General features: G+C 26.2%; 1 long non-coding RNA gene across 1 annotated transcript; it reads left to right on the top strand.

Moving 5' to 3' along the window:
• The first annotated feature begins 5,362 nt into the window (after positions 1 to 5,362).
• LOC149515017 (uncharacterized) lies at positions 5,363 to 10,338 on the top strand. Its single transcript, XR_016327234.1, has 3 exons — positions 5,363 to 5,701; positions 10,037 to 10,113; positions 10,219 to 10,338. It is a non-coding gene; the product is annotated as an uncharacterized LOC149515017 (long non-coding RNA).
• Positions 10,339 to 12,747: the final 2,409 nt, after the last annotated feature.

Here is a 12,747-nt window from a genome sequence, read left to right on the forward strand (position 1 = left end):
TAATTTTATGTTTATTCTCACTTGTTTAAGTTACCAATTTGTTTTTTAATTTTTAGCTATTTTTCTTATATATTTACAAAAAAATAAATAATTCAAATTTTATATTAATAATTTAATTATTTATGTTACAATAATTTCTTTTTAATTATTTTTCTTACCTTTGATTATATTTAGGATTATCATTATTTTTTCTTAGCCTATTACAACATTTTTTACTCATTTTATGTTAAATTATACTAATTTTACATTTTTTTTTACATTACCTATTTGCTTTTCAATTTTTAGCTATTTTTCTTATATATTTAAAAAAATTAATTAAAATTTTCTATTACCAACATAATTATTTATGTTACAATAATATATTCTTATAAATATTCTTACATTCAAATACGTTTAAAATTATCATAACATTTTCTTAGTATGTTACAACACTTCTTATTCACTTTACATCAAATAATACTAAATTTACATTTCTTCTCACTTGTTTACATTATCAATTTATTTTTTAATTTTTAGCTATTTTACTTTATATATATATATACAAAAAAAATAATTAATTAAAATTTTGTATTGCTATCATAATTATTTATAGTATAATAATATATTTTTATATTTGTTCTTGCTTTCCATTACGTTTAGAATTATGATAGCTCTTTCTTAGTATTTTACGATACTTTTTACCAATTTTATACCAAATGATATTAATTTTACAATTTTCACTTGTTTATATTATCAATTTGTTTTTTAATTTTTAGCTATTTTTCTTATATATTCATAGGAATAATAATTAATTAAAATTTTACATTATCAACATAATTATTTACTTTACAATAATATTTTCTTATAGTTGTTTTTATTTTTCATTACGTTTAGAACTATCATAATTTTTTTTTTAATGTGTTACAACACTTCTTACCTATTTTACTTCAAATAATACTAATTTTTCGTTTGTTCTCATTTGTTTACTTTATCAATTTATTTTTTTAATTCCTATATATTTTTCTTAAATATTTATAAAATAATGATTAATTAAAATTTTACATTGCCAATATAATTATTTACGTTACAATAATATATTATTATGACTGTTCTAAATTTCAATTATATTTAGAATTGTCATAATGCTTTTTAGTATATTATAACAATTCTTATCCATTTTACATTAAATGATATTAATTTTAGATTTCTTCTCACTTTTTTATGTTACCAATATATTTTTTAATTTTTAACTATTTTTTATTTGTTTAAAAACTAATTAATTAAAAATTTACAGTGCAACTTAATTATTTACATTAGAATAATTTGTTTTTATGATTGTTCTTATCTTTAATTATGTTTAGAATTATAATTGCTCTTTTTTAGTTATTAGATACGTTTCCTATTTTACACCAAATGATACTGATTTTACATTACTTACTTGTTTTTCAATTTTTAGTTTTTTTATATATTTTAAAAATAATAATTAGTTAAAATTTTATATTGCCAACATAATTATTTATGTTATAATGATATATTCTATTAGTTGTTCTTACTTTTTATTATGTTTAGAATTGTCATAACTCTTTCTTAGTATTTTATGACATTTTTTACTCATTTTACTTTAAATGATACTAATTTTACTTTTATTCACACTTATTTATGTTTTCAGTTTATTTTTTTTAATTTATAGCTATTTTCTTTATATATATATATACAAAAACAATAATTAATTAAAATTTCACATTATCATCATAATTATTTACATTATAATAATATATTTTTATGTTTCTTCTTACTTTCCAATATGTTTAGAATTATTATAGTTTTTTTTAGTGTGTTATGACTCTTCTTAACCATTTTATGCCAAATTATATGAATATTATGTTTCCTCTCACCTATTAATAAAATATTATCTATATTTTTTATTTATTTGATATTTTTTATATATTTATAAGAATAATAAGTAATTAAAATTTTACGTTATTATCTTAATTATTTACATTTGAATAATATCTTTTTACTATTGTTCTTATATTTCATCAAGTTTAAATTTATCATAATTTTTTCTTGGATGTTACAACACTTACAACATATTTTATGCTAAATTATACAAATTTTTTACGATTACTCTCACATACTTATGTTAATAAATTTTTTATTAATATTTTTCTAAAATATCATTTTTTATGTTAATTTTTATCCTAGAATGTATTTTTAATTTTTTATATATTTATAAGAAAAATAATTAATTTAAATGTTACATTGTTAACTCAATTATTTATGTTAAAATAATTCTTCTAACACTTTTCTTACATTCAATTATATTTAAAATTTTCATAACTTGTTTTTAGCATGTTACCACATTTTTATCCCATTTTACATAAATTGACATGAATTTTATTATTTCTCTTATTTGATTATGTTAATAAAATTTTTATTTTTATTTTAAAATATAAATTCTTTTAAGTTATTTTTTTTAAGAAATTTTTATGTTAATATTTTTTTAATTTCTTTTGAATTATTTTTATAATATTTTTAGCTATTTTCGAATATATCAATTACATTAAAATTTTTTAAAAAGAAGTATTTTTAATTATTATTTTTTATTTTTAAATAATTTCATAAACATGTAATAAAGTGAAAAATAAAAAACTATTACATAAAATGACAAATTATTTGAATTATATATAAGATTTTATAAATTTTGTTTTATAATCTTATTACTTGATAAACAGATTTTATTTTTTAATTTAAAATTTAATCAATAATTAAAATTTAATTTTATAAATCTAATGGTTATTATTTCTTAACCTTATTCTAAGCCTAAATAACTTTTAACTTACTATAAAAGCCCCTTGTTTGTTAGAGGCTGTTGGATCAAAAGAATGTATTATATGCAATGATACGCGCCATGTGGCAGTGAGGCAAAAGAATTTTTGATAATATGAACATGGTGAAGGGCAAGTGGTCTGTAACAGGAGATTTTAGTACGATGAGGTCTCCAGGGGAAAGGATGGGGTGTATATACAATGGGGTGGGAATTGATAAATTCGAACGAGTTTATCAATTTCAGTGAGCTCATGGATCTTCCTCTCAATGGGAAGAGTTTCACCGAGTTTGGTATGGGTAGCAAGAGAAGTGGGCTGGATAGGTTTTTGGATATGGCAGAATGGATTAATTGTTTCAGAGATCTATGCCAAGGGGTTTAAGGAGGTCCGTGTCTGATCATGTTCCATTATTACTCCAGTCCGAGTCTGTCAATTTGGGGCCTAGACCCTTCAAATTTATGGATTGCTGGATGTCGAAAGAAAGGTTATTTTTATAAGAAATAGAAAGGGAATGGAAGAGCATGGAAGTCGATGGAAGAGCTGGATACTATTTAATGAAAAAATTGAGCATCCCTGCTAATAGGAAACTGAGTAAGATGCCTATGGTGTGGGGAGACGTGGTTAGGTTGTGTTCGCTACAAGTGGTAAAGAACGATATTCGTCCAGATGCGTGTAGATGGATGGTGAGGAGTGGTAGTGATGTACCATTCTGGTTTGATCAATGGTGTTACGATATATCCGAGACTGTTTTTACTAGCATGTGATAAATTTGCAGAAGTGGTGGATTATTCTAGTCAAAACAAATTTCTTCATTTGAATTGGTCCAGCTTCTTTAGAAGAATTTTATTTTAGTGGGAGATGGAAATGCTTGAAGAATTATGCTCAAGGTGAGACATTTGGCTCCTGGTAAGAGAGATAAAATTATACGGGAATTGGATGCTTTTCTGTCAATTTTGAATTCTTTAATTTGTGGTTGATAAAAATACCCCCAAAGGTACAATGCTTTCTGTGGCTGCTGGTTTTGGATAGAATTCCTAGCATGTCTTTCTCGAGGAAGAGGGGTCTACCCACTTTTGATTCTCAAAGTCGTTCTCCCTGTTGTAAAATGGTGGAGGAATGCTCTAATCATGTATTGTTTTTGGAGTATGTTTTTACGTTGGTGGAACATGAGTTGGTGCCAGCCACAAACACTGAGAATTTTGGTGATGTGTTGTTTTGATTCTCTGTTCTTTAGCACACTTAAAATGTGATCGGTTTGTTTAGACGGAAATGAAATGGTTTTTTATAAGAAAAACTTCCCAGTGGATGAATTATTGTTCCTGGTGAAACTTAAGGTCAATGCATTGGATTAAGGCTACAAACGACGAGATGGCTATAAATGAGTTAGAGTGCTGGAATTACCCGTTAAATTGTTCTCCCAAGTGACATGACCTTACCGAAAGACATGGCATACAGTGGGGTTCTTAAAGTTCAATGTAAATGGAGCGGCCAAAGAAAAACCGGGCCTGACGGGTTTTGGTGGTGATCTCCGGAATAATGAAGGCTTGGTTATCGCCATGTTTTAAGGGCCTAGAGGGATTCAAGATTCTAATACAGCTGAACTCTTGCCTATCAAAACTGCTGCGGAGGTGTTTGCAAAGACTGAATGGAGAAATAAAGTATAATTGTTGATCGAAATTATAGGTGAAAATAGTTTGAATTGGATTGAATTTAATTTAATTTTTTTTAATAATATATAATATTATAAATTTTTAAAATTTGATATAAATTTGAATTGATTTTTTATTTGATCTAATCTAAAATGAATTTTATCGGTTTCATTTGATTCAGTTTATCAATTTTTATATTTTATAATTTATATTTTATTTTAATATAAAATTTTAATATATTCAAATAATTTTAGATATAAAATAATTATTTTTATTTTATCAAAATTTAAAATATATAAAAATTAATAAAAATATATAATTTAATTCGATTTTTTTTTCGATTTTCATTTCTTGATTTGAAATTCAATCTAAAATTAATATATAATTTTTATATTTAAATTTAATCTGAATCAAATTAAAAAAATCAATTCAAATACCGAATTAAATATTACAATTTTAAACTAAGTTTTTATTTTTTTTATTTTTTTCATCATTCCCAATAAAAATTAATTCAAAGGTAGTCGTGTGGTGCCCAAGAGAAGGAACTAAGACTGAAAGTTGTGGTACAGCTTTCTAGCAATTGACTTGCGATTGATGAGTTGGGTGATGTTAGGATGATCAATGTATTGCGTGAAGCTAATGTTATGACGGATGCCTCTAGTCAAGGAAGGGATTACTTGATGTGTAGAGTCGACAAATCAACTTGAAACCATCGAATTTCGACTCGATCCGATCATTTAAGGTTGTAATTTTTTTTTTGAAAAAATGGATTTCGGGTCAGGTTAGGTCGGTTTTATTTTTTGGAACGTCGGATTCGGGTTGGATCGGGTTTGCATGAAACTCGACCCGATCCAACCTAAAATATTTACCAAAATACCCTTAATATATATATGTAATTTTTTTTTAGGGTTTTTGAATTCTGATTTCTTTTGGCCTCTTTGTCTAAGTCTCCCGATCTATTCAAAATTTCTCATCCACCCATCCGACCATCCCACTTTCTCATTCACCTATTCAGCCATCCCACATTTCTTCTTCCATTTAACTTTCATCCGTTTCCATATTCTTTCCTCTATTTCAGCAAAGAAAGCCTTGAAGCCAGAAAGAAGAAAGTCAACAAGATAGGAAAGACAAGGAAGATGAGCTAACTATAAGTCCCCGAGAGCTGTCGTTTCTCCTTCTAAGAAAAAAAACTGCAACAGCCAAACCTTCCTTTGAGTAATCTCCATTAGTACCAGTAGATCTGAGGTATGCCAAAGCCATCTCTTTTACATATCTCATTTACAAGTATCAATCTTTTTTATTATGTATTTTTCTTAAATGCTTGCTAATAGCTTAGAGACAAGACAACAAGGGTTGAACGTACTGAAGCTTTAATGGCTTGGTTCTTAAATTGAATACTCAAAAGTATTTCTATTTTGAGTGGAAGAATGTATAGATAGAAAAATTTAGGTACCACTATTGCTCAGGCAATTCAATTGAGTTATCTAAAAGAAAAGACTAGTACATACCTAGAAAGTCCAGGAGCAGGTAAAGTTTATATGACAAGTCAACCAGTTACCAATTTAGAAAGACTGGTAGTTTTGTAGAGTAGTTGAGGGTCAAGTCAGATACAATATTGTTTGAGTCGATAAAGGTGTTTGATCTCAACTGCACATGTTCAATTCACTAGGTTATACTCTGCTAATAATACAAAAAAATTAAATTCTTGTTAATAGAAAATGCTAATAAAATATGTATACTTACTATTTATTAATTTGATTTGATTGGCTAACAAAATATTTATGCTCTAAAAAAAAAAGATTGCATAGCACTTGGGTTAGGTAGCTTGTTGTGAATAAGGTAGGAAAAGAATGAATGTAAACTCAAAACGGACAAGTGGCTTCTTGCCTTGCAAAACCCTAACTGTTAGTCTTGGGTGAGCCTTCATTTGGGGCTAAATAATCAAGCCTAATTAACTTGAAAACAGGCATAGAAAAACAAAGTGAAATCAAATTTTGTCTAATTGAAGTTTTCAATTATAGTGAAATCTAATAATAACTTGTTTCTCTGTCACGTTGCCTATGCCTATTCTGTGCTGCTTTCTAATTTACTTCCTCACTTGGAGATAGCATTTGAACCCCTTATTTTTCACTTGAAAACACACGCCTTTCTTTATTCTTATCTTATTATTCTTGGAGTTTACCTCACTCGACTCGAGATAGCCCATCACTTCACTCTCTAAGATATAATAAAAAGTGATTGAAAAGAAACTATGAGGCAATGCGCTAATGTCCTTCAGATAAGTTTACCGAGGAAGAAAGATCCAATCTACCATCATTGCAGTTGAATGAATCCCCTTCATTATAAAAAAAAGTAGTGGAAAATTCTCATTAGAGGAAAAGAGACTATAGCAAGGGCAATCTAGTAAGTGCTTAGGCAAGCTAGCAAGTTCGCTCTCCTATTGCTTTTCTCAAGTTATTTTTAATATCTAAATAATTTCTTTTTCAAGCTAGCATTCAAGTAGTATAAGCATGCTAGGGCTATATTTTTTTTCTGGAGGGGCTAGGCTTTTATAGTGCAGTCTACAGTGTTTTGATTGAAAGGGCTAGGCTAACGATCAATGTATTCTGTATTCCTATCAGTACACCTAGCTTACTCACCATCTTTTACTTGTCAAACAAATTATCCAATTACAAATTATAGTTTCATGCTGCCTTAACATGTGGCTGTTGATGAAATGGGTTTTACCATATAACATGACTTAGGTGGTTGTCAAATTTATAACTCTCTCTCTAAGAGATTTAAATAGAATTAATCTTTTCCAAGGATATAGATGTTAGCTTCCATACTCTAATGCTGTGAGCAAAATTTCTCTATAAAAAAAAGCTTTTGCAATTGTGCAAATAAAAAACCTATATTTACAATTAAAATTAGTCTCAATTTCTTCTAGCTTGGAATATTTATAGAGTTAATCAACTCACACATGAGAATTGTTACAATTAATGTAAGGAATTATTCATAATCTAGGAAGTCGATGAACTAGCTAGTTGTTATTATTATTATTATTATTATTATTATTATTGCTTTACATAGTTTCTTGGCTTTTTAAGTTTGATAAGACAAATGAAGACATTTTAACTTGTTTTATATGTTAATTAACCTCATTATTTGGCTAAAAGTGCATACTAAGTTGTACATGGTAGGATAATCTCCTACTTTTTTTTTTTATGGAATGAACTTTTCTAATTTTTTTTATACTTAGATTCTAAGTTTGTTTTTCAATTGTTTCAGTAGAATTATTTGTTAACAAACCTTTATATTTTGGTTTTATATAGTTAATTTATTCAGTTGCTTTATTTGTTAATATAAAAAATAATAACTCTAATTTTTTTTATGAATGAAGGTAAAATGGCTAATTTGGGAGATAATTCATGTTCTCCAACACCTCTTAGTTTTACCTCACATCAATCACTAATTCAACAAACTCCAATTCCAACATCTGATGAAAATACAACTCTATCATTAAGTGTGACTAACAAGGGTGCTGAAGTTGATGACAGTGGGTATAATAACTCAAGTAAGCTAAAATAAGAAGTATGGAAACATTTTAAAAAAGAGAAGATCAATAATGAATGGAAGGCAATATGCAATTATTGTAAGAAAAAACTTGGTGGCACTTCTAAGAATGGGACAAGTCATTTATGTGAGCATTCAAAAAGATGCAGTAAGCGATTTCAAATGGATATTTGTCAACAAGTGCTGCTAGCAAATCAAAGAAAGGTAGATGGAAAAGTAACACTAAAAAACTTTTCCTTTGATCAAAATGTCACAAAGAGGGAGCTTGCCAACATGATAATCATGCATGAATATCCCTTATCAATGGTTGATCATGCACAATTCAAAAAGTATTCTTATAATCTCCAACCTTTTGTTTGCTATGCCTTCTCGAAATAGTATAAAGAGTGATATTTTAAAGATTTTCAAAGAGAAAAAGGCAAAAATGATCCCCAAGTTGAAAGCTAATGAAGAGAGAATTGCTATCACAACTGATATGTGGACTGCTGATCACTAAAAAAAAGGATACATGGCTGTCACTGCTCATTACATCGATAATCAATGAAACTTACAAAAACGCATCATCAGGTATATTTTATTAAATTATCTTATTTTGATAATGTTCATTTTTTATTAAGTAATCATTATTATTGAATTAATTATTAAATTAGTGTAAATAATTGATTGTTTAATTAGGTTTGAATATGTGCCAACTCTACATATGAAAGAGGTCATTGCTTCAAGTTTAATGAAATGTTTCCTAGATTGAAATATTGATAAAAAAACTTTCATCTATTACAGTGGATAATTGTAGTGTGAATGATGGTGTTATTGAGTTGTTAATTGATAGAATTGGTTGTGATGCACTTTTGCTTAATGAGGCTTTTTTTCATATGCGTTGTTGTGCACACATCTTGCATTTGATTGTGAAAGATGGATTCAGTGCGATTGGAGATGGAATTGAAAGAATTCATGATAGTGTCTTTTTTTGGGATGTTATACCAAAAAGGTGAGAAAATTTTGAAGAGACAGCACGTCAATTGCGCATTCCAACTTTAAAAAAGTTATGTGTTGATGTCAAAACACGATGGAACTTTACTTATTTGATGCTTCGAACAGCTTTGTTTTATAAAGATGTTTTTTCTCGTTGTGTGTAATTATATGGTGATCCTTTGTATAAATATTTACCAACTAAAATGATTAGATCATTGCAACCGAGATTTGTGAGAAGTTGAAATTGTTTTATGATATCACTAAAGGATTTTCTGGCACAAAATATGCTACTACAAATCTTTATTTTTCTAATATTTGCAAAATTAGATTGGCATTGAATGAATGGATTATGCACACCAATAGAATTATTTCATGTATGATATGTATGGTATAATGGGTGTTGCTACAATTTTAGATCCAAGGTACAAAATAGAGTTGTTGGAGTATTACTTTAAAAAGATTTATGGAGAAAATATTGAATTTGAAATTGAAAGGATTGTGCAAATATGTTGGGATTTGCTTAAGGAGTATGAAGAGAAATTGGCTTTGAAAAAGGAAGAAGGACCTTCTAGTTCAAGCTTTCATCCTTAGATAGTGTTGGTGTTATTGAATTGAGAAATTTGAGAGATTATGATGATTTTGTTTCAAGGAAAAAAAAGAAAAAATCAAAAGTAAAATCAGAGTTAGATCGTTACTTGGATGAAGAAGTCATACCAAGAAAAGGAGATTTTGATATATTGAATTAGTCGAAACTAACTGGACCTCAATTTTCAACCTTACAGCTTATTGTTAGAGATATTTATGCCATACCAGTTTCTACCGTTGCTTTAGAGTCTACTTTTAGTATTAGAGGGAGGTTAGTGAGCTCGCAACATAATAAACTTCATCCATCAACTATAAAAGCTTTAACATGTTGTCAAAATTGGTTATGGGCTGAAGAAGAAGGTACAATAATGCATATTATGCAATTTTATTTTTTATTTTAGCATATTGTTAGTTATTATATTTTGTTGTTATATATTATTTGTTAATATTTTATTATTTCATTTGTAGGGTCAATTTCATTAGAAGAAAATTCTTTTTACGAAAATGTTGATGAAAGTGAGATTGAGGAAAAGATAACTAGTTTGGTAAATAATATTATCTTTTTTAACTAATTTATTTTTTATATTATTATTTTTAAATATATTATTTTATGATATTTATTTATTCATCTTATTGTTTTATTTTATAAGACTAGTGTGGTTAGAGGAGAATGATGATATGGAGCTTACTGATGATGAAATGATTTGTTGTGGTCTTGGAAGATTTTTACCATATTGGATGAAAGGATGTTCAAACAATTTAACTTTTTATTGTGGTAGTTGAAGCTTTTGATGTATATCTTATATTATGTACTATATTTAAAATTTAGCTATTAACTTATGCTTGTTTGATATATGAATTTTAGTTTACTAAGTTTTATATATTTCATAATTTCGTGAGAATTTATGAGTTTTAATTTACTATGTTTTATCTATTTTATAATTCTATTATTTATGGTAAGAATTTATGAGATTTTTACTAGATAAAAAAAGTTGTATGTACTAAGTTTGAATTTATTAGTGATTATGTTAAATTTATTAATGCTTGTAATATATTTAGACTATGATTTGTTACATTTTCAGTAAATTTAAATATGTAGTAGATTGAATTCGGGTCGGGTTGGGTTAAATTCAAGTAAATAGTCTTCTAGTGGGTTGGGGTCGGGTTTTTCAACTAAAACCTCCGAGTGGGGGCGGATCGGGTATCTGATAAAAGCATTATAGCATCGGGTTGAAGGCGGGGAAAGCAAAAAATTGACCCGCCCCACCCTGATGCCATCCCTATCGATGTGAGATGTTTATGGCGTCGAGGTTGACTAAAGGTGCTTATATTTTGTAATTGCGAAAGTTCTATAGACAGACAACGTGTACTTGGAGTTTTTCTAATAAAATCTTGATTGACTTAAAAAAATAGATTATATAAGTTGTCAATCAGATAATATTATTTAATTCATTAACAATGTCATAATGTCTAAGTTGAAAATTCTACTCATTAGGCACAAAAATCATAGAATCGACATCAATCTTTTTTAATTAAGTGTGATTGATTATCTATATAAATCTATTCCTTTTAAGGTTATTTTAAGTATAAACTACGAGTTCCTAACAAGAATAGGTTCTGATCAATATCATCAAAACTAAAATTCAAAAGTTAATTAGGTGTATGAAAGGTAGCACCCCTTTACGCTCAAAATTGATACCAAGTTAATTATGTGTTACCTTATTTAAGCCTTATCAAAGATAGTTTTATCATACAAATAAATTAACTCCAATTCTTTTATTTACATCACATAGTGATACAAAAATTCTATCAAAATATCAAGCAATCATGTAATAATATAATAAATATTAAAAATCATATCATGCAAAAATTATCATTTAAATATATCATAAATCATACCATATATCAAGTAATAATATCATGCCAAAGCATTCAAGCTAGAATGTTATACAAATATATTAATTATCATGTAATAATAATAATCATGTAAATATATAATATCATGCAAATATATTATCATGCAATAATATAAAATACCATGCAAATATATTAATAACCATCCATGCAAATATATAATTATGAAATCAAATATAATTATACAAATATATTAGTAATTATGTGCAATCATATAATTATGCGCACAATAAATATAAAAATATGCAATTAAATATCATTCAAATATAATATTAATTATACAATAATATATAATATCATATCATACAATAAATATAAAATCATGCAATAATAGTAAATAAATAAATATGTAAATAAATATATTAATAATTATACAATCACATTAAATATAATCATACAAATAAATATATTAATAATAATGCAAATATATTAACAAATTACACAAATAAATATATTAATCATGCAAACAAATATATTAGCCAAATAAATTATCATGCAAATATCATATTAGTCATACAAATTCATACAAAAAAATACTATGCAATAAATATAAAAATAAGAGTAAGCAATTAAATATTATAAAAGTTATGCAAAAATTATAAAAAAAGTAAACATTATCTTAATGGATCACGGATTCTAATATTTTTTTCATATTTCAAAAACCAATGTTTTCTATTATAAATATTAGCCTTTTTTTAAAAATTCTAATTGGATCTTATGGCAATTTTTTTTTTTTGCTTAATTGTTTCTTCATTGTTGATTTAAAATTTTGCTCAAATTTTCTCTCTTTTTAATGACTTTTGTTTGATCTTAAAGTCTATTATTGTGAGGTTCCTTTTGATCACAGATTCAATGTTTTTATATAAAGATTGAATTTTTTCGATTTAGAAAGAATTAATTCAATTGAATTTAAGATTTCTCTCCTAATTTTATTTTCTTAATAATCTTCTTTTTTTTCAATAGATTGAACTGAAAATCTTTTCAAAATTATTCAATAATTAAAATTCAAATCTGATATAAAATTTAAAAGTTGAATTGAATCTAAAATTTTTTATGCAAAATCTCATATATTTTATTTTTTACTATTTTTTTATAAATTGACTTTGACTCTTTTAATTAAAAAAATAAAAATTAAATGAAAAGTTAAACTAAAAAAATTAAAATACAAATAAAATTTAAGATTTACTTTTTTGATCCAAAATTTACTTTTTTAACTAAAATCTGATTATAAAATTAAAATTAAAATTCAAAACCTAATAAATTTT

Source organism: Durio zibethinus, chromosome 14 (assembly GCF_047325235.1).
Source record: "Durio zibethinus cultivar Kanyao isolate XHJ-2024 chromosome 14, ASM4732523v1, whole genome shotgun sequence".
NCBI lineage: Eukaryota > Viridiplantae > Streptophyta > Magnoliopsida > Malvales > Malvaceae > Durio > Durio zibethinus.